This window comes from Trichoplusia ni, chromosome 10 (assembly GCF_003590095.1).
Source record: "Trichoplusia ni isolate ovarian cell line Hi5 chromosome 10, tn1, whole genome shotgun sequence".
Taxonomy (NCBI): Eukaryota; Metazoa; Arthropoda; class Insecta; order Lepidoptera; family Noctuidae; genus Trichoplusia; species Trichoplusia ni.
The window spans coordinates 12,433,642-12,453,079 of record NC_039487.1 but is presented as its reverse complement, the minus strand read 5'-3'; the positions used below and the strand labels follow the sequence as shown (position 1 = coordinate 12,453,079).

The following is a 19,438-nucleotide window of genomic DNA, read 5'->3' as shown; positions in this document are numbered from 1 at the left end:
TCTTAGATTTGCTATTAATGTGTTATCTGTAGTAGTAACTGCTCTAGCTGGTGATTTTTGGTCCCGGCTCGAAGGCATTTTCGAATTTATGCTTCAGAAATACCGTAGACCAGGTCTAGGAATTATAAAAATACATTTGTCAGAGTTCAGTCTACTCAACTTAAAATTAACCCATTCTTGGTACTTCTTTGTCGATAGTTCTCAAACTTCCCCAAGCCAACATATATTGGAACAAAGCACGTAGAATATTAATGTTTGGTTTTAATGACCTATTCAGAACCTCACGTGAAGTTAGTTATTATTCTGTCCACATCTCACAAGTCGTAATGGTTCAATTGATTTCTTCGTTGTTCAAACATTGGCATACTAATCAGGCATTAGAAGTAATGTAACATTAGTTGAACTCGGCCAGGTTGAGCGTGCCTCCATCCAAACCAGTTTCACTAATGTTCGCCGATCCCGAACTTTGCCGCTTTGGCGTATCTGTTTCGACCACTAAATGTCATTATTAGCAAGACCCTGTTTGACCTTATTTAGTCTTGGAGCAGGTGAACGACCTGTTCAGGTAAAAAGATAAAATCTCGTGTTTAGATAATTTTCTGTATGCGATCTTATAAAATGCAGCCTTTATTTGTGGAGTTGTATTTTAGTTCAGATGTATATATCAGACTCTTAATATTATCAACACTCCAAATTGAACATTTGGCAAAATGTTACTTAGAAAAACATTGTTTTTAGTTATTTTGTGCGCAAATATCTCAACTCTACCTTCGCCATTCAGTAATTAAAAGGCTGCCATTATAAATTCATATTCCAATTAATTGACCTTTCAAAGGGGCTTCGTGGTAAATGAAAAGTGACCGCATCGTTTGTGACTGTGAGACAAGATAAATACTCTTGTCAAAAGTAAGTACGTATAATTCAGTGGTGGTCGGCTTCCAGTTGAAAATTGGATATTTAGAAAAGACAAAGGAGCTCGTTCTGAGCTATAGAATGTAGAAATATACTTAGTCTTGGAATATGTGCATTTCTTTGTATTATTTAACAAAATTGATAAATTTCAAATAATATAATTTATTTAAATGATATGCGTAAATCAATAAAGATAGTCTAGCATTCTAGCCGGTGTAGACTGTGAAGATCGCATAAAATATTTAAACAACACTCACCGAACTTTCGAACATTAAATAAACGTCCAAGAGTGTTAAACAAACAAAACTCGACATAAATCACCCAATCATAATGGTTGTGTGGTGTACCATGACAGACAGATGTGCTGCGAATATCCCAAGGCCTGGTCACTGGCCGATGACAAAGCTGCAGCTAAATATAGAGACATGCATCAGTGACACCCCGTGACGACGCTAATGCTTTCTTTATGGTCCTACTGAGTGAATTAAATCTAATTAAGTGATTGTGCATAGAGTAGATGATCTTTATTATTCTAACTAGCTGTTGCCCGCGACTTTGTTCCCGTGGGTAGAAGATATAAGTTATGATTTATTCCTGCCCCATTTTTTTCACATTTTCCATTGTATCTTCGCTCCTATTAGTCGCAGCGTGATGGTTTATAACCTAAAGCCTTTCTCGATGAATGGTCTATTAAACACAAAAAGAATTTTTCAATTTGGGCCAGTAGTTCCTGAGATATGCGCGTTCAAACAAACTCTTCAGCTTTATATATTAGTATATAGAAGAGGTATAGATTATCGTCATACAAGTGAGACTATTTTTCAAGTAGGACCAACTTTGCGTTTTTTAATTTATATAAATAACCGAGATTAAATTAATGAACACTGAAAAATGAAATGAGGGATTATATGCTAATGAGTAACAATACCCTTTATGATATTATTTCGGTAACTATGCTATTCCCAAAAACTTACATTGCTGAAATTCCATAACTTGCATGGAGAATTATTGATGTTTTCAAGTAAATTCTACATTGCCGTGCCCTACAGGGTCCATAGTGTACTATACTTATATTATGTCACACCTGTTTAACATATGGAGTGCAATAAAATTATTGAGTATTAAATTGTAGAATATTATGTTTCGCTCTTTCTCCAACTGCCTAGCTGTGTACTAGTACCAAAACTGCTTCTTAGTAGACACGTAAAAAGGAAATATGATCAGAGCTATTTATCTAAAACTGTCACTTTACGAAAACAAACTGTGTCGATACGCTCACAGCTTTAAACCAACAGCTCGTTTGGATCCAATCGTCCGTAAAGTTACGACCCCGGAGTTAGAGCCCACCAACTTAAGTCCGTCTTATTACATCCACTGTTGTTTGTTTAACAAATAATTATCTTCGACAAGTTTCTTGTTTAATTGCGTGCTTTCCTGACTTCAAATTTAAATACAATCGTAGTACACAAATATGATTTGTTAAATATAATTTCCCTCAATGCGAAGTTTTGGATGACTGAAATTATTATACTACAATTTTTTGGTGTTTCTTTGATTTTATCAATTTTTGTTATTAATGGAGGTGTAAAAGTAATGAAATACGCTTAATCTGCAGAAAAAACTGTTAAACTTTCATTAATTGGGAGAAGCAGCATTTGTGTGATCCACGGATGCTTGTTCCGTGTATGTGACTTGAATGTTTGTGAAACCCCCAGCAACTTAAAAAAATAAAATTTTCAGTGAAAATGTTGCTTAACAAATAAAAAGAAAATATTAATAATTCTGTTGTCTACCGATTCAAATGATAGTAGCCGTGATGATGGTACATGGTACATATATTTGTGGTTATGTTATGCGTGGTTATGGAGCGCATCTGGTTAAAAAATATTCCTACAGTTTTACGCGTGGCACATAAATCAGCTTAAGTCTTTTTTATACCTTCCTTTGCTTAGATTATCCGAATTATTAAACAACCTCATTATTTATTTATGAGTGACGTGTATTCCGTACATGATGAATATACACGAGTTCTATCATAAAACAAGTGGAGTCGTGTAAACCGGCTTAACGTCAGTGACCTCACAACGACAAGTTTCCGCCATTTATGTTTGCCCTTATAACGCCCATTTGAATATTTCTTTGTCTGAAAATTATTCTCAATCAAGAGATTTACGGCTGCTATAAACTGCCCGTCACCCCCGCAAATTAACCGAGAATATACAATCCCCACAGACAGCTCTTAATGTTTGTTTAAGTTGCTACGTTTCTCCCAATTTAGTAATGATTCACTTATCATTTTCTTATTTTTATTATAGTTTTATAAAGGAAATAGACTGCTTATTAATTTGCTGTAACTGTAACAATATTTTATCATAAAAAAACACGTCTTTACCATCAAAGAGTATTTACTAACACGCGCTCTCTCTATTTTCTGAGGAAAACTGTTTACAGTTTTAGTTTAGGTTTTCTAACTAGATGGCGTTGGCGTCGAATTAGAAGTCGCTATGGTTTTGTTACATCGGTTTACTTAGGCTCGGCGTGCGTGGTTTCACGTTAGCCTGAATCGCCCACTGGGTATAGGCCTCCCCTATTAGGCTATAAATCATCATCATTAATTTTTGAAAAAGCTATTCTCACTTCACGGTGACGTTAGCTTTAGAATTCAGTATACAGTGCCTCTTAGAGGCTGAAAATTTCGTATTCTACCATTAAAGTGAGCATTTCGTCAGCGCTCAGCTTATTGGATGCCGTTCACAACATAGATTTACCGAGTATTGAGTTGGGCGTCGATCTCGATTGATAAGACCATGTTTTATGTTCAGATTTTACATTTCTGCGTTATTTTTTTATGAAATCTTTCGACTACACTACTTTTTTGGTGTTAGATATAGTATAATAACAGCACTAAGGCATTTTAGTGAATTATCTTGTAAACTAATAGAACAACACAGCACACAGATACAGTGTCTTGTTCTGTTACTATATTCACGGATAAAATCTAAAACGGAAATATTAAAATGCGCTGAAATGTTGTTTGTGTCCGGAGAGAAAATTCTGAACTCAAGGTTAGTGTGTCATGAGCATAACTCGATAAAGTATTTCGAAAAATTGAATCACGGTGGTTATCAAATTGTAGGTGTTTGTTACCAGCCGTGACCAAGTATTATAGTGCAAGTTCTGAGATGTTTGCATCTTCCTAATTAGATTGTTCCTAATAAGAAAATTGATATCTTATTTTCAGTACGATGACTTATATTTCTTACTTTCTTGCTTTGTTTTGTTGTTGCAAGAAAGCTTTTCTAATGGTACTGAATCGCCTACAATTTGTCATTGCGATAAGAGTTAAAACTTTCCACAACTCATCAGCATAGATATACGATCGGATTAAAACTTAGGTTGCCAGCCAGTATTAGTTCAGAAATTACCATACTATTTGTAATAGTCTTTTTCGATCGACTAACAATAATGATTGTACGTTCCACGTCTGTTTTGTAGTGATCTGAGGGCCACCCATCGCCTCTTAAATTAAATAAATTACCTTCTGCAGTTGTAGCTTGACCGCTGTCACTCTGTCTCTACTGCTGTAATATTACCTACATTAAGACGTCGTGAACAGCTCTGGTCAGACCTAATGATACCCTTCTACTGAAAACACAGATGTTATCCCTACTTCCCTACTAATATTATAAATGCGAAAGTAACTCTGTCTGTTAGGCTTTCACGTCTAAACCACTGAACTGATTTTAATAAAATTTGGTACAGAGATAGAGTTGACCTTGAGGAGAACATAGGATAGTTTTTATCGCGGACTTTTGAAGAGTTCTCTTGGAAACGCGGTATAACCGACCTCCACGCGGGCGAAGCCGCAGGCGAAAAGCTAGTATAAAATATTTTCGCCAATCCTATTGATTGATACGTAGCGACTGTACATCAAGCACAAATTTAGACGTTTAATACACATAGAGCACTCGACTGGGATTTAGAATGGGAGAGCCGAAGACGAATGAGTTCATGCACCCCTTTTACTGAGATTTATATAAACTGCCCGACACGGAACATTATAAATTGTATTCACACTGGACCGGCTATGAAAAGGAAGTGGATAAAAATGTTGTTTGGATTTATCCTTAAATTTAAAAAAGATTCATTGTTCTTTAAAGTGCATTAAAATGAAAAATGGAGTACATTATTCCAAAAAATATAACTTTAAGGCAATAGTCACTAGATGGCGCTGATTGTCTTTATTAATATCAACATCCGAGTTATTTATAACGCGTGTTAACGCTTCGCGACGTGTAATTAATTATATCTGATGTTTAATTAGTGCGTGATGACATTATAACACTTTATTTATGGCTCAATCCTATCAGATTTGCACATTATATGTTTTTGAAATTGACGTTTATTTGCTTAGTGTAAAATGTTGACTAAGCGTTATATTCGACGTGGTAAATAAACCTTTATTGCAGTTACGTGTACGACTAAAAAGAGTTAAATTAAAAAGCTTTAGAGTTGTTGTCGTTGTACGCTCGAACTATTCTCGTGGCATTTCATAAAAAGCGCCTACACTAAAAGTCGTAGCAACAATTTTCAACTCGTTGATATGATGAAATGTTCAGGCGCTTGCAGTGTGTAACGCTCTGATGTTGTTTTATTAACATTTTGTTTTTTATTACACCGCTCTTATTGTTATATTTTGTTTTTCATAAACGATGTTATCTTAATCCGCCTTATAAAGTCGACATTGATTGATGATTGTTTATTAAATTATTTTCTTTATTTGTTTCAGGTAAGACTTGTTAACATCGTCACTGGTCAGTTTAATCGGATATGAGAAAGGAGTCTATTACTAAAAAACTAACCGTGAACATATTTGCGGTTTGACCGAAATACTTATTGAGTACGCCTGCAATTCTTATTACTGATATGTAGCAGCATGTTGTGAATTCGTGTCATGTATTTATTAGAACCTAGTACAGAAAATTCCGTTCAATTCGACATACAAGCTTGATGCCGTGAATATCCAAGCGCTATAAAAAGGTACTAATTTAATAGAGTTTTTGTAATCAAATACTGATTGGTGACTATTTATGTATCAACAACGTAAAAAAATCAATCTCTCGACGGCTACGTCAAACGATTAGACACGAAACGGCAAGACTTATTTCGTAGACTTTTCACAGTTGTGTGAACTTCAAATTATTCGAAAAACACCGTAATAAGGTAATTGAAGTGTTTACTGTGGTTTTCCGAGAAAATTCTGACTCGGTTTTGATCCGTTTTAGTAGACTGTCGACCGCAAATCACTGGTGACAGTGACATCGACATTTTCACTGCCTCTATTTCAAATCATTAAGACTTATTTTCGAAATTTCCTTTACCATAAAATTTTCCGTTTACTGTACCGTTGTGACAGAAAATTTCCGGTTGTTGACTTAATATCTTAACGCCGGAACGTCAGAGGATCGCCAGAGACGTTAGTCATGAACTACTTATAGAACAAAGAATTAGATGAGGTGTTTGACACTCATACCTAAGTGTGAATGTCCTTGTGAGAGCGAATATTCATGTGGAAAGGAAACGGGGTCAGACGGGGTATAGTTCTCGGAAAAATTTATGGCGTCACTTAGATGAACCGAGGCGAATCTACCTCTAATAATACTAGTCCGTGCTTGGTTCTCTTAACCACCAACGGAATAATTCCTTTAGGAAACGTACTTAAGTAACAAAATAAAGAATCTTTAATCAAATCCATGTAAGGCCAAATAGCCTATCCCATAGCGAAATGCAGCTGAGGGTACAGAAGATTATCAAAAAGTCATCCCTTTGATAGTATCTTATCGAATCCAAATAAACTTCTGTAGATCCTACAATTCCCAATTCATTGAAGAAGATTTATAGCCTTGAAATACATCTTAAACGACATAGTTTAGGCTATGATTCAGCTCACTTATACAATTCGGATGACAAGCAACTTTTACAAAGGTTTTCTTTCAGGAGGATTAATGATACACCACATTAAAACCCTAAGTAATACGGTTTCAAATGCCACGTGTACACTGAAACACTTCAAGCTGTACTCGTGTTTATTGCCTTTGTTATAAGGCAGTATTTCGCTTGATGTGCTGGTCAGACTTGACTAGGCAGTATTTCAAGGGCAAGCTATTTCTGTATGAAGTCATTTGTTACCGATTGGGTATTAATATTAGAAGCCTATTAAGTTTAGTTGTTAACATGCTTCTTAAATTAATTATTATTTGGTATTTGTTAGTACCGACTGTTGCTTATCTTTAAATTAAAAGCGTTTCGAATAACAGTTATTGTTAAAATACACAAAATGAAAAGTCATCATGAATAGGGATTCGATAATTTTACTGTTATCACTTAAAGAACTAACTAGAGTATTATAGAGTATTAGAACTTAACAAGTAATATGCACTATGTCTACATTTCCTTCCTAAGACATGAAATATCTGCCAACCTTACACAGATATGACAACCCCTAAAACTTTTCAGTGAAATGGGATCCATATAAAATGGATTCTCTATGGCTCTTAACGTTTTTAAACCTAATATCTATAGGAGGGTATTCTGTCAATGACTGTTTACACAAAGTAATCCAGCCAACGTCGACACGTGTCAAAAGGTAAAAAAAAAGCAATAGAATCACACGTGTGTGTAAGTGGGACAGTTGCAGAGCACTTTGCTCAATGTTTTCGACGCTGTTCTCCCGATAGGACATAAGGAAAATTGAAGAGGGTTAGGAGTTACCAAAAATCATTAAATAATTTTAACGAAAGATGCGGTAGGAGATACATTTTTGTGACTCTAGAAAGAAAATCATCGACACAGAGCTAATATTTGCATATATTAAACATGACTATGACGTATTTAACGAAATTTAATGTACTAAAACTTATGCTAGTCATCATTTGGAGGGTATGTGTAGAAACTGCGCAGTTAGTACGTAATGCAGACGTTACGTCTCATGGCCGTGCTTATCAGTCTGAATAGGGTTCGCCACGAGTGCCTTTGTCCCTTGTTCTGTGTGGAAAATCCAAGCAAATTACCATTAAATAGTAGGAAGTGGACTTGTAACATTCACTGTGATATTCACGTGATTTCAGGCCAGGAATGCATGGGCTTGTATTTTTAGTGCAATAGGTTCCTTGTTGCATTCCTTATAGATATTTGCCACTCACAAGATAACTGATAGAAACTGTAAAAATATTCCAAGAAGTCCGGAATTGTTCTATTGCTATCCCATTTCGATAGTCAGTCGCCACACACGGTTGATATACTAGTTGTTTCAAGTTTATCACAAAATTCTGAATCCGTCATCCTTCCACAGAGATCATGTATCATTATTTTTCGCCTTCATTCATCAATGTTAAGTGTCCACCGCATTACATTGGCCGGCCGCCTCGCTCCACAATCCGTGCAATAGCTTCGGTAACCTAAGCCTCGACACTCCAGTGTTTGTTTTGGAAATGGGTTGCGGTGTCATGTGATCGCGCTGCGGTTTCATCAGCGGATTAGCTGCTCAGACCATTACTGGATGCTCTTCAGGGCTCGGTAGAAAAATTAATTGTAGAGAGGCTGAGATAAAAGTTTTTTTTTTGCGTTCGTGATTTTCATTCAAATTTTTCTCAAATGCGACGTACATATTGGCTTTTTGTTAAGCTGATGGATAAGAAAGTACCTCACAAAACCTGCTTTGGTTACAAATTAAGGATTAGATAAGATTTAGAAAAGAGATGGCTGAGTCTGGAATTGATAAGAGATTAAAGCTTTGTTTGTCCTGAAATATTACGCAGAGAAAAATACGGACAATAGACGAACAGTAACCAAGGTCATGGATGGAATCTAGTAAAGATATTGGGTTCAACTGAATATTTCTACTACTGCTATTGATCTGAGTTCCCTTCAAGATTTGTGTTTGACGTCATTCGTAACATGTCAAGGCTAAGCTTAATGTTAATGGATCTATCGAAAGTTGTTTCCATAGAATACGAGTAAGTCTGCCAACTGGGATATAAGTCGGAACTTTTCCGATAAACTTGTGATCTGTTTCATAGAATGGAGCTGATATCTTTATGTTTTTCAGTTATAGTGCTTTGTTTAATTTTGCATTTTCATTGTTATTAGGGAGGCTAGATGTTTGCGAAATATTATCAGTTGTAATTTGTTTATAGCTTGGTTGATAAGAACGACTCTTTGTAGACGATTTGAAAAAAAGATAACTAGAAAAATAATATTCTCTAGGGTTCTTCGTGTCGTCAAACACATAGCCTTCATTTCGTTTCATTTTTTTTTAATATTTTATGTATTCTTTGTTTGCCATATGTGAAATCACAGTCATCTGTTTTTTTTTGCAACATTATTGCTAGCAGACTTATGTTAATATTTAATGTTTATGTGGACAGATTTTTCTCAACGTTCAAGGGCTTTGGCGCATAAATGCCTTGTGTCATTAAGTTACGAAATGTGACGCTCGGTGCCAACTCGAAGAGTTTAGACGTTGACCTTAAGTCTAATTGCCAATACAATTAGATAGCTTGATGTTTATTAAAAGCCATTTATATTTTGAGTTGTGGGCGTTGTGGCTGAGGAAATTGTTTTGGTAATTTTATTAAGTACTTATGCTTTGTTGAGAGCACAGTGTAAATACTTTTTCGGGTGCTGGTTTGCTGACAAGCACTTTATGTATACCTAATCTTTTGGTATCGTGGGCTGGACCCCTAGCAATTATCAGGAATCAGATTTTCCTAGATTTTATTTTTGTCTTTTGGAATTGCGTCACTGAACCCAGACAATTTAACCTAAATTGGAAATAGAGCAAATGGCTCTCGATCACCATTTTGTGACCTTAGCATTAAGCAAGTGTTTCCTTTTTGTTTTGTTTTACAGATTATTTCACAAGAAACGTTCAAGTTCGTATATACTGCGCTAGTTTAGATTTTCGTAGAAACTGTAAATATTACTTTTAGTTAACAAAGCACTGACGTGAATTAGGCTAAGCATAATACACCGTATTAGCGTTTCAGCCAAATCTCTGAGAATTGAGACGTTCAGCCGATAGCCATTTTGCGGTACCCAGAATGTAAACAGACCGTGTCTGCGTGCATCTGTGCAACTTGGGCTGTTGCCGTCCCTGTCGCTCGCACCCAGCAGTATGTAGGTCACCGAGGAGCTTATCGGTCACAGGTCACCTGTCTCGCTCGCACGCCGTGAGCCTGTGCACTAGCCCCAGTGTTGTATGAGACGCCGCGGGGCGCGCACGTCTCCCGTGATATGAGCCCGCGCATGCGTACAAACGTATTACGTACAGTGTAATCAGCTGATTGTCATTGTTTTCTATATTATTATTTTCAATTGTGATCTCAGTGCTGTGATATAAAGATGGGTCAGGCGTTCGGTACGACGAATTCGCACAATGACGAGCAGAGACATTATACCAGAAAAGAAATAGGTATGTCAATTGTCTTATTTGTTATTGTTGGGCTCCGCTGTCGGCTCGCCGGCCGCTGGTATGTTTTTATAGTCGTCGTATGGCACATTCTGCAGGCCTATGTGTTGGACACTACGTACAGCTATTGCTACATGTCACAGCACAGCACAGGCAAACATACATTATTTCTGTTAAATATGTCTCCAAGCTACTTAGTATGCAGGCCCCCAACGTAGGAAACCTTTTCTCCTTAATAAACCGGTTACTTTAGTTTCAGAAAGGTAAAACATTCTCATGGCGACTATTATTGTAGGATATTACCTGTAGTAATTTCCCATTCTATTTCTTTACGTGCGTTTGCACTAATATGTATTTCATTGGTCTACGTAACTGGGTTTTCCCCAAACCCGAAGTGATTAGAAAATGACTAACTGTCTCCTAGAATAGAAATTATCTTTTTATATTAGGTACTGCATCGTTGCATACATCATCATATTAAAAGCCTACTTACTACTGCGTACTTAAATTAAAAGTACTATAATGTATTTTATTATAGTTATATGCACTCTTATATTTAGACATCGAATAAATAACCGTTTACTGTTTTTAACTTAAATGCTAAACATTAAAATAGGTAAAACTTTAGAGATAGTTGTTGTACTTCTATCATATTTATAGTCTATACAGTAATCGTCTAGTACATTGTTAAAGACTGTCAAGGACTGAAATCGATTGCCCCAAACATTACCAAATGTCTTTAATATCTTCATCGTAACTGTGATGACATTAAGGCCCATTACTTGTTCATCACTCACGGTGTGTAACCAAGCGTTGCTAAGTAACGAGTACATTCTACATTAAGTATATATTCACGTCACTTATTAAATATGTATGTATATACGTACATACACATGTTATGTCTACACTATGTAATCTATTGAGTGTCGTGTTATTCATGATATCTCCTACTTCAAATAACAAGTGCTTTCGCACTGAAAGTGAGTCAGACAATGCGGCTAAGAATATGTGGTGATGTGACTTGTAATGGAGAGTTTATGATGGGCTTGTAATAACGACGTGTTTTTAGTAATAGCTCATGATATAATGGTTTACAAGTGTATTTGCTGGATACCTGCTTTTGCTCGTGGATACATTTTCTAGGTGTAGCCTGTTTTGGAGTCTGAGTTGGCTCTATGTATAGCTTCACTGAAATTGGTGTAGCTAATTGGTAAAGATATTATTGTAATAAAAAAATAAAAGTCATTTATTCAAATTATTCTTCTTAGTAGCACTTTTTGATGGTCAGATTATATTGGACAGCACCTAGTTTCGTCGACCCTTCCATATTGTAATATTATTATAGAGTTTGATGATAAGTAGTGAATACTTTTTATTTTATAAGAAGAGCCAAGTCTGGGTGATTTAGCGAACAAACATACTTTCTCTATATAATTTCTGAATAATTAATGTACTGTTACATATTTACGTACCGCGGTACAGTTATGCCTTATTTTCATACAATTTTAGCTCTGAAAGTATAACAACTCGGCTATAATAAATATTACAGGCAAGTTAATTCAAACAGCCGTTATTTAATATTATTGTAAGGCTGCGCTCCAGTGGGTATCAAATTAGCATACTGATTGTTGCATTTTATCAACCTGCTTAATTGTATGCTAGACTTGAAATGTAAAACATTATATTATTTTAATATAAATTCAATTGTGCTGATAGGTCTAGGAAGTCGACAGAAATCAATAATTCCCAAATATCGTAGGTTAACTGTTGACATATTTGCAGTAATAGGCGAAATCTCTACAAAAATAGAAACTAAGGTTAAAAGTTAATTACTTAAACAAATATAAGTAAATGCACATTTCTAAATATATGAGAAAATATTCAAACTGTTAATAACAAGTTTTAAAGTAGGTTAATCATTTTAAACTGCTATATTAGCATAACCATTTAGATGTCAAATCTTCCACGAAAGTTTGAACTTGGCTCGCTTTTGACATCAACCATTTTGTGTTTCATATAATGCCCACTCAACAATGAATTGTTAAGTTATACATAACTGAAGTGATATTTAAATGAACGTCGACCAACTGAATAATATAGCGTGTTGATGAATATATCAAAAACATCATTGTTTTTCTTGCGATTGTTTTATGTGAATAGGGACATAATGGGTGTTTATAATATAATGTAGATTGTAGAGTTAAAGTAATTGGCGTGACGTCTTCAAACTCACTTTATTCAAGTCTTTGGGAATTCAAGCAATTAAACAATTAATTTTATTAGATACTGGTTCTAATCATATCCAGAATTCATTATAAACTTAGCATAATAAAAACTCAAAGGTATTAAATTGAAGTACTTCGATTGGGTGGCCAATATGAGTGATGTATTTTCTCATATTTTGAACATCAAAAGGTGCTACTTAGCGCTATTCAAATACAAGTTTATTTAGTTTCATAAAGTTGTAAATGAAGAAATTGACTGACTAACTGTAGGAGCGCACCGTGACGACTGACTAGGTATCAGATTGCAACACTTACTTCACTATTTCTCAACACACACGACGTTGATGTGTCGATCGATCAATCGGGGAGATACCTGATGTCTACCTGTTGCCTATGTTGCTGTGAAAGTAATGGAAATTATTCCTTATTTTCTAAATCTTATTGTGCCCATCATGCGGCCATGTGCAGTATCCGTTGTCTATGCTTATGATATTAAAACATCTTCGCCTATGTGTCTGTGTGTCTGCGTGTCTCATTATGGCAAAACTACTGTTTTATTTATACATATTGTTTAAGCACCGTTGTTTAAATTCTATTTGATATAGAGCATTATAATCTTTTTTGATTGGGGATGTCATGGATTATCCGCAACGTCATTATTTTTATGATTTGTTAATACCAAAGATGTAGTATTCCCAGAAGAGATAATTATCGCAGCGGATTTTTCCCAATGATTACGAGTATTCTTGTTTCTTAACACCCAGAGGAGTGTAGTCGTGTAAACATCGTTACACTATCTTAATTAACTCTAACAGTCCAATAATTACCGGCTTGTTGTTACTTATATTGTATTGTTGAAAACAAGTTGTTTCGTTCGCTCGCCACGTATCTTATCTCCACGCAATAAAGTTGTTTTCCCTGTGTGCGTTGATAAGGGTTTGTTTGTGACACTTTCATTCTTTACGTGATGTATGCATCTGTTATCTTGTGTTATGAAATCTAGAAGATATCGCTTGTTTTTGTAGATAATTCTAGTTGCGGGTGTTCTGGAAAGTGCTGGTGTACTAGGAAATTAGAATTGATGTATCTCACTCAATTTGCAAGAATTTTTGGGTATTTCTAAGGACGTGTCCTAGGTTCCCAAGGGAATCCTCTATTGTATTTGTCGCAAAATCGAATAAACAAGTATTAAAAGCGCTGCCAAGATTTTTCTGTTAAAAGTAGTTTACGACATATAAAAACGAAATAAATATATATTATTTAGTCGCGTGTGTTTTGATTCTTTTGATATATTCTAAGAAGTTTCGTGAATAGAATGTAAATAAGCGCTGACGTATGTGTTTCGTATAAGCTTCAAATTTGGATTACTGTGACAAAGGATACGTTATCAGATCAATACGAACCTTATCAAAATAAGGTAATCGTACTAATTAAGGTGTGTTGTTTTGTATATTCATTACATTTTGTCGTTTCTAGAACACAATAGGCCTAATTAACGATTTCAATGCTAAAATTACGGTCTGATTAGCGTAACCCCACTAATGTGTTGTGAGCTGTTCAATCATGTTGTTATTTACAGTTTTTGTATTTGAAAATATGAACCTGTTGCCGTTTTCCATCATTTGGAACAAAACCTCGCGATATCACTATGAGTCATTTTCACAACGTATAGTGCTATATGATAAAATATAGCGAGTCATTAATACAAATGATATCCTAATCGATAGATGAAGTCTCGATAAAATCATAGATTTGATCTGAACACACCAAATCGATTAACCTGCACCAAACGAGCTAGAATCACAAGATTATTGCACATTCACCGCTACATTTATTGCCGAAATTATCATAATGTGTGGAATAGATGTCGTGTGTAGCAACAGACAGTTTTATTATCTTCAAATATATAAAATGCACTATACAGATTGTATAGAATTGATTCAAGTGATTTAATATGGTCTAAACCAGTTGTAGTTTCACAACAATCCCTAGTTACTAGTCGGTGACCGGACCGGTATCGAACCCGGACCTGCCCCGGACCGGTTGTTCCGCCGTTTTGCTTCATGTTTATTGTTGCTAGCTCGTGCCGACTTTCCTATAGCTAATGATTGTACGTTCACTTTGCTCTGATCATTTTCTGTAATATTACGAATCTCTCTAGAGGGATGGTCAGATAAATTACCGATTGAACATGAATACAGAATGTAGATGATCTTGAAAAATGACAGTTTAAAATTAAACCTAGATATCGATTAATTTGAATGACATTTATAGTCTAAGGAGAAATTCTCAATTATTTCAATTGTACGCAGCGTGTTATGAAAATGCTAGTCTGATTTTTAATTTAATCTAGAGCTAGAACTAAATAATTCATTCTCATATCTTTTCTAAAACTGATAATATCTGTGCTAATTATACAAGTTTATCATTGCAGTATCTTTGGAAATGAGTCAATAGCCTATATTTACATTAATTACAAATTATAAAAAGTCCAAGTGTCGTATATCTTTAAAATAACAATATTAATAGGTACGACACAAATACAATATCAAAGTCATGCGATAAGCAGTGTATGTGTAACCTCAAGTGGTATCTGAAAACCCCAATTGATACCTGAAATTCCCCCTAAATTGGTTCTTTGATTCCCACATTAAATAAAAAATAGGAATAAAAACGATAAACGAAGCTATGCCTCTGTGGATATGAAAACAAAACAAACTAAAGTCTGTACTGAAAGAAGTACACGGTGAAAATAAATGCGAGTGTTGAAGAGAGATGGCGCTCTACGTTGTTTATTACGCTGTCTCGCTTACACAACCATCATAAAATTACTTTAAGACATGGTGGTAGATCCTCAGAAGTCCAAACTTCATCTCTTATGGTGTCACTACAGCGAGACGGTGCACGGTGCCACGTAGCTGATGAATTCTCTCGTTACAGGTGATTTTGGCCCACCGTGATGAGCATTTGATAGCTAAATTACGCGTAGGTAAATAATCAGTTGCTACTCAATTATTATTAGCCATGTTTTTAATTGCAACTTAAGTTTTCCTGTAACTAATATAAAATAAATTATAATTATTATTCATGTCCAGTGTAGTTATGTAAACTATAACTGGTTTGTTTATAATTTCCTTATGACATTCTCATTATTTATAACTTTAATTTAATGTTTTTGTTCGGAACTACGGAAGGGTATCTTTGAATTTATTTTACCTACGAATAATTAATCGTATTTCGATAACCTTATTTTTAAGTAGGGCTTACAATGTGCAGTATCATAGTCCGTTATATCAGATATCAGGGGTCTGCTTAATGTAAAAACTATATCAACCTTGTATTAAATACAATGAACTGGGATACAGAAGTAGTTTGATAGGGATATGTTTGTTGATCAAAATGAAAAGTCAAAACTCGGACATGTTCAAAAATTAAATGAAATGCTAAGAACAACATTGAACTATTCGCAAACAACGCATGCCCATTTTAATCAAATTTAAACTACAGGATAATCATTATGAAACAATAACACACAGAAAATTATAAAGGAAAAATCAAATTCTATATTACAAGCAAAAAAGGGTCTTGAAATCGAGAGTGTTTAAGTGATTCAGGTACGTATAGGTCATGTTTCTGCTCCAAAAACAAAGGTGACCGGCCCGGAACCGGTCTGCTGACGTCACTACTGCATGCAGATGGTCACGTTACAACACCGACTAGGTGAAGATACGCTTGCAGAATTTTAAGATCCTTTATTACAGTCTTAGGGGATGTTGTTTAATCTTTAGAGAGCGAAAAAGAATTTTGCCCCTATTGTGAGACATTTGGACAGTTCACTCTATAATGATTTTTATGTTGGCATAGTGCATGAAGTGCTATGTTCGCACGTACGTTTGGCAAAATAAGAATATAGTGTGAGGTAAAGGAGAATACAGCTTACATCACTTCTGGTGTTGTAAAGAACTAATTTTTACTATTTTAAATTTCGTTCACCGTAGAGAAAATTTCTCTACCTTTGTTAATTCTTCTTCCCAGCTTTGATGTGGCGTTCTTTGTCCTAGAGTTAACATCTACCATCTTCTAAGCCTGTTTGTCTCCGGTCCTAAGACACAAACATATTATTATCCAACACAATTAAATCTATTAGCTAGGATGTTATGTAATGTACGTAATTAGCGCCTGTCACCTTGAGTGTGAAGTAATTACTGCGCAGTTCAGCCGTGATTGTATGGCAACCGCACGCAGAGGAAATGCTCGGCTACTGAACCATATAGTTATGTTATTTACCTGATTATCGTGAATTGATAATTGTCCGAATCCATTATTAAAGAGGATATTGCCATTGCCAAAAATGCTTCAAAGTAAAAAGCACGTCTTTAGTTGTGCATGCGACCGTTTCGTTAATTACCAATTTCTATCACAGAACACATGATTAAGTATGAAAGGTGCTTTGATTAGTTGAAATTAATTAAATTTCTGTATTAAACTTCTTAAAGGCGCTGATATTAACAAAACATGAATGAAAACTAATTAGTGTTCTGAAATAGTGAAAAATATTTTTCTTTCAAATCAACTGCTGCTAAGACTGGCTCCCCACATCCCGTACATTTCTGAGCATTATAATCGGGAAGTCACTCTACTGGGTACATTTTTACGAGATATTAACCGTATCGACATACGATATCCGGTATAAAATCAATCAACCCATCCTAAACTGGTTTTAAAATCATTCATCCACAAACTTCGCACACATCATTTGTCGCGACCATAAGCTACGAAAATAAACGATCGATCTTGTTTATAGTCTTTGTTCTGCGTGAATCAGACCGACTACCATCACATCTTACAGTAATATTATTGCAGATTTAAAAGCGAGACAGCACTATACACGATGTAGAGCGGCGTCTCTCTTCCACACCTGCAATAATATTAGTTTAAGCGTTAGTGGTAGGTGCGCTTGCGCCGGATGCGGAGTTGCGCCGACGCACTTATCTTTTTAACTCTCAGTTGACATGTTTGTAGCGCGCTATGGTAGCTGCCACACTTGCGGTGTTGTGTTTTGCAAATGTAGAGCTATTTTTTGTAAAAATAAATTTGGTTTACACTGACTTGTAAGACTCAAAACAACATCGCCGTCCGACACACTCTTCGGTATAGTTGATTAAATATGAAACACAAACAAACTCCTACACACCGGTAATTATTACCGAGAACATTCTTACATCTTATAGTATAGATTTGTCTACAGTTCTGCGTTAGATAGGTAAAAGGCGAGACATAAAAAAAAATTGTTATAGTTCATACGTTTTACAGTGGTCCAAAGGCGCTTGCGTCAGGACTATTTATTAAATTCTAGTTTCGATAACAATTACTGCTGTCTAAACTGTCAAACATTCAACTCAAGTAGTTTTTACTATCCATAATATGTTTTTTGAAACGCATTTTTTAACACGTTACTGGATATTTAGTTACCTGATTGGTTTTTTATATTTTTTTTTATTCTCTGTACCGTTTTAAAACCTGCATTTGTATGCTTAAATGCTTTAAAGATCATTGGACTGTCGTTATACAAATACATAAATCGATTTTATAAGGTGAACAACTTGATGACAAGTTTTGCGTTTTATTGAAAGATTTTCATTTAATTTGATTTATTTTTAACAGTTTGTTTGATTTAATATCTTTCCTAATATATTACTCATTTTAAGGCTTCCATCAATTGGCGTGAAATCCATCCTACGTACTTAAAACTGTATAAGTAATCATTGAATAGTTGGTTATGTTTTCGTATATGACACTGTTATATATAAATGCATTAAATTCGTCGAGTGCGTTGACAACTACAATAAAAAGGTTGAATTCGCTGTGTACTGAAGTGTGGCGCGCTGGAGGCCGACCGGCGCCGGCGCAGCTCAAGGCGAACCGCTCGCCCCGCAAACAAAATGGATTCGTATACTTACGAGTTTAATTTACCAACATTTTGCAAAGAATTGACGTCGCGTGGCAAACGAATGCGGATATTATTGTAAAATGATTCAGGAAGCAGCTGACAATACGATACAGTGGATCCTTTTATGTGCATTCCTTATCTCTCTCATCTCTCTCATCTCATCTCAGCCTATCGCCGTCCACTGCTGAACGTAGGCCTCCCCCAAAGAGCGCCAACCATCCCGGTCCTGGGCAACCCGCATCCATCCGCTGCCAGCCACCTTCTTCAAATCATCGGTCCATCGTGCCGCAGGACGTCCTACACTACGTTTGCCTAAACGTGGTCTCCACTCTAACACGTGTCTGCTCCATCGACCGTCTGTCCGTCTGCAGACATGGCCGGCCCATTTCCACTTCAGCGTGCTGATTCTGCGAGCAATATCGGTAACTTTGGTTCTCTGGCGGATGACTTCGTTACGAATTTTATCCACCAGAGATACCCCGAGCATCGCTCTCTCCATCGCACGCTGAGCAACCTTGAATTTATGGACCAGGCCCACGGTGAGTGTCCACGTTTCAGCTCCATACGTCATTACGGGTAGGACGCACTGGTTAAAGACCCTGGTCTTAAGGGATTGTGGTACTACCGTTACCTCGAAGCCAGAGATACTCGCTGAAGTCGAAAAGTATTATGGGGACTTATACTCACCAAAATCGAGCCCGCCCCAAGCACACAGCGCGGATGACCCACGAGCCAGACTTACACGCCACCTTACAGACGAGCTTCCCGACATTGACATGGGTGAGATTAGAATAGCTCTCGGACAGCTACACAACAACAAAGCTCCGGGAGATGACGGAATAACCACTGAGCTGCTCAAGGCAGGTGGAACACCTGTCTTGA

General features: G+C 36.0%; 1 protein-coding gene across 10 annotated transcripts in view; it reads left to right on the top strand.

Annotated features, from left to right (window-relative positions):
• Positions 1–19,438, top strand: part of LOC113498269 — a 92,100-nt gene that overhangs the window by 21,005 nt on the left and 51,657 nt on the right. For 6 of the 10 annotated variants that reach the window (XR_003400971.1, XR_003400969.1, XR_003400968.1 and 3 more), the window contains exon 1: positions 9,501–10,384. The exons of the other annotated variants lie outside the window; for them this stretch is intronic. The gene's annotated coding sequence lies outside the window, so the exon portion shown is untranslated. Of the gene's footprint in view, positions 1–9,500; positions 10,385–19,438 lie in introns of those variants that run through there. 10 annotated transcript variants of the gene reach the window in all.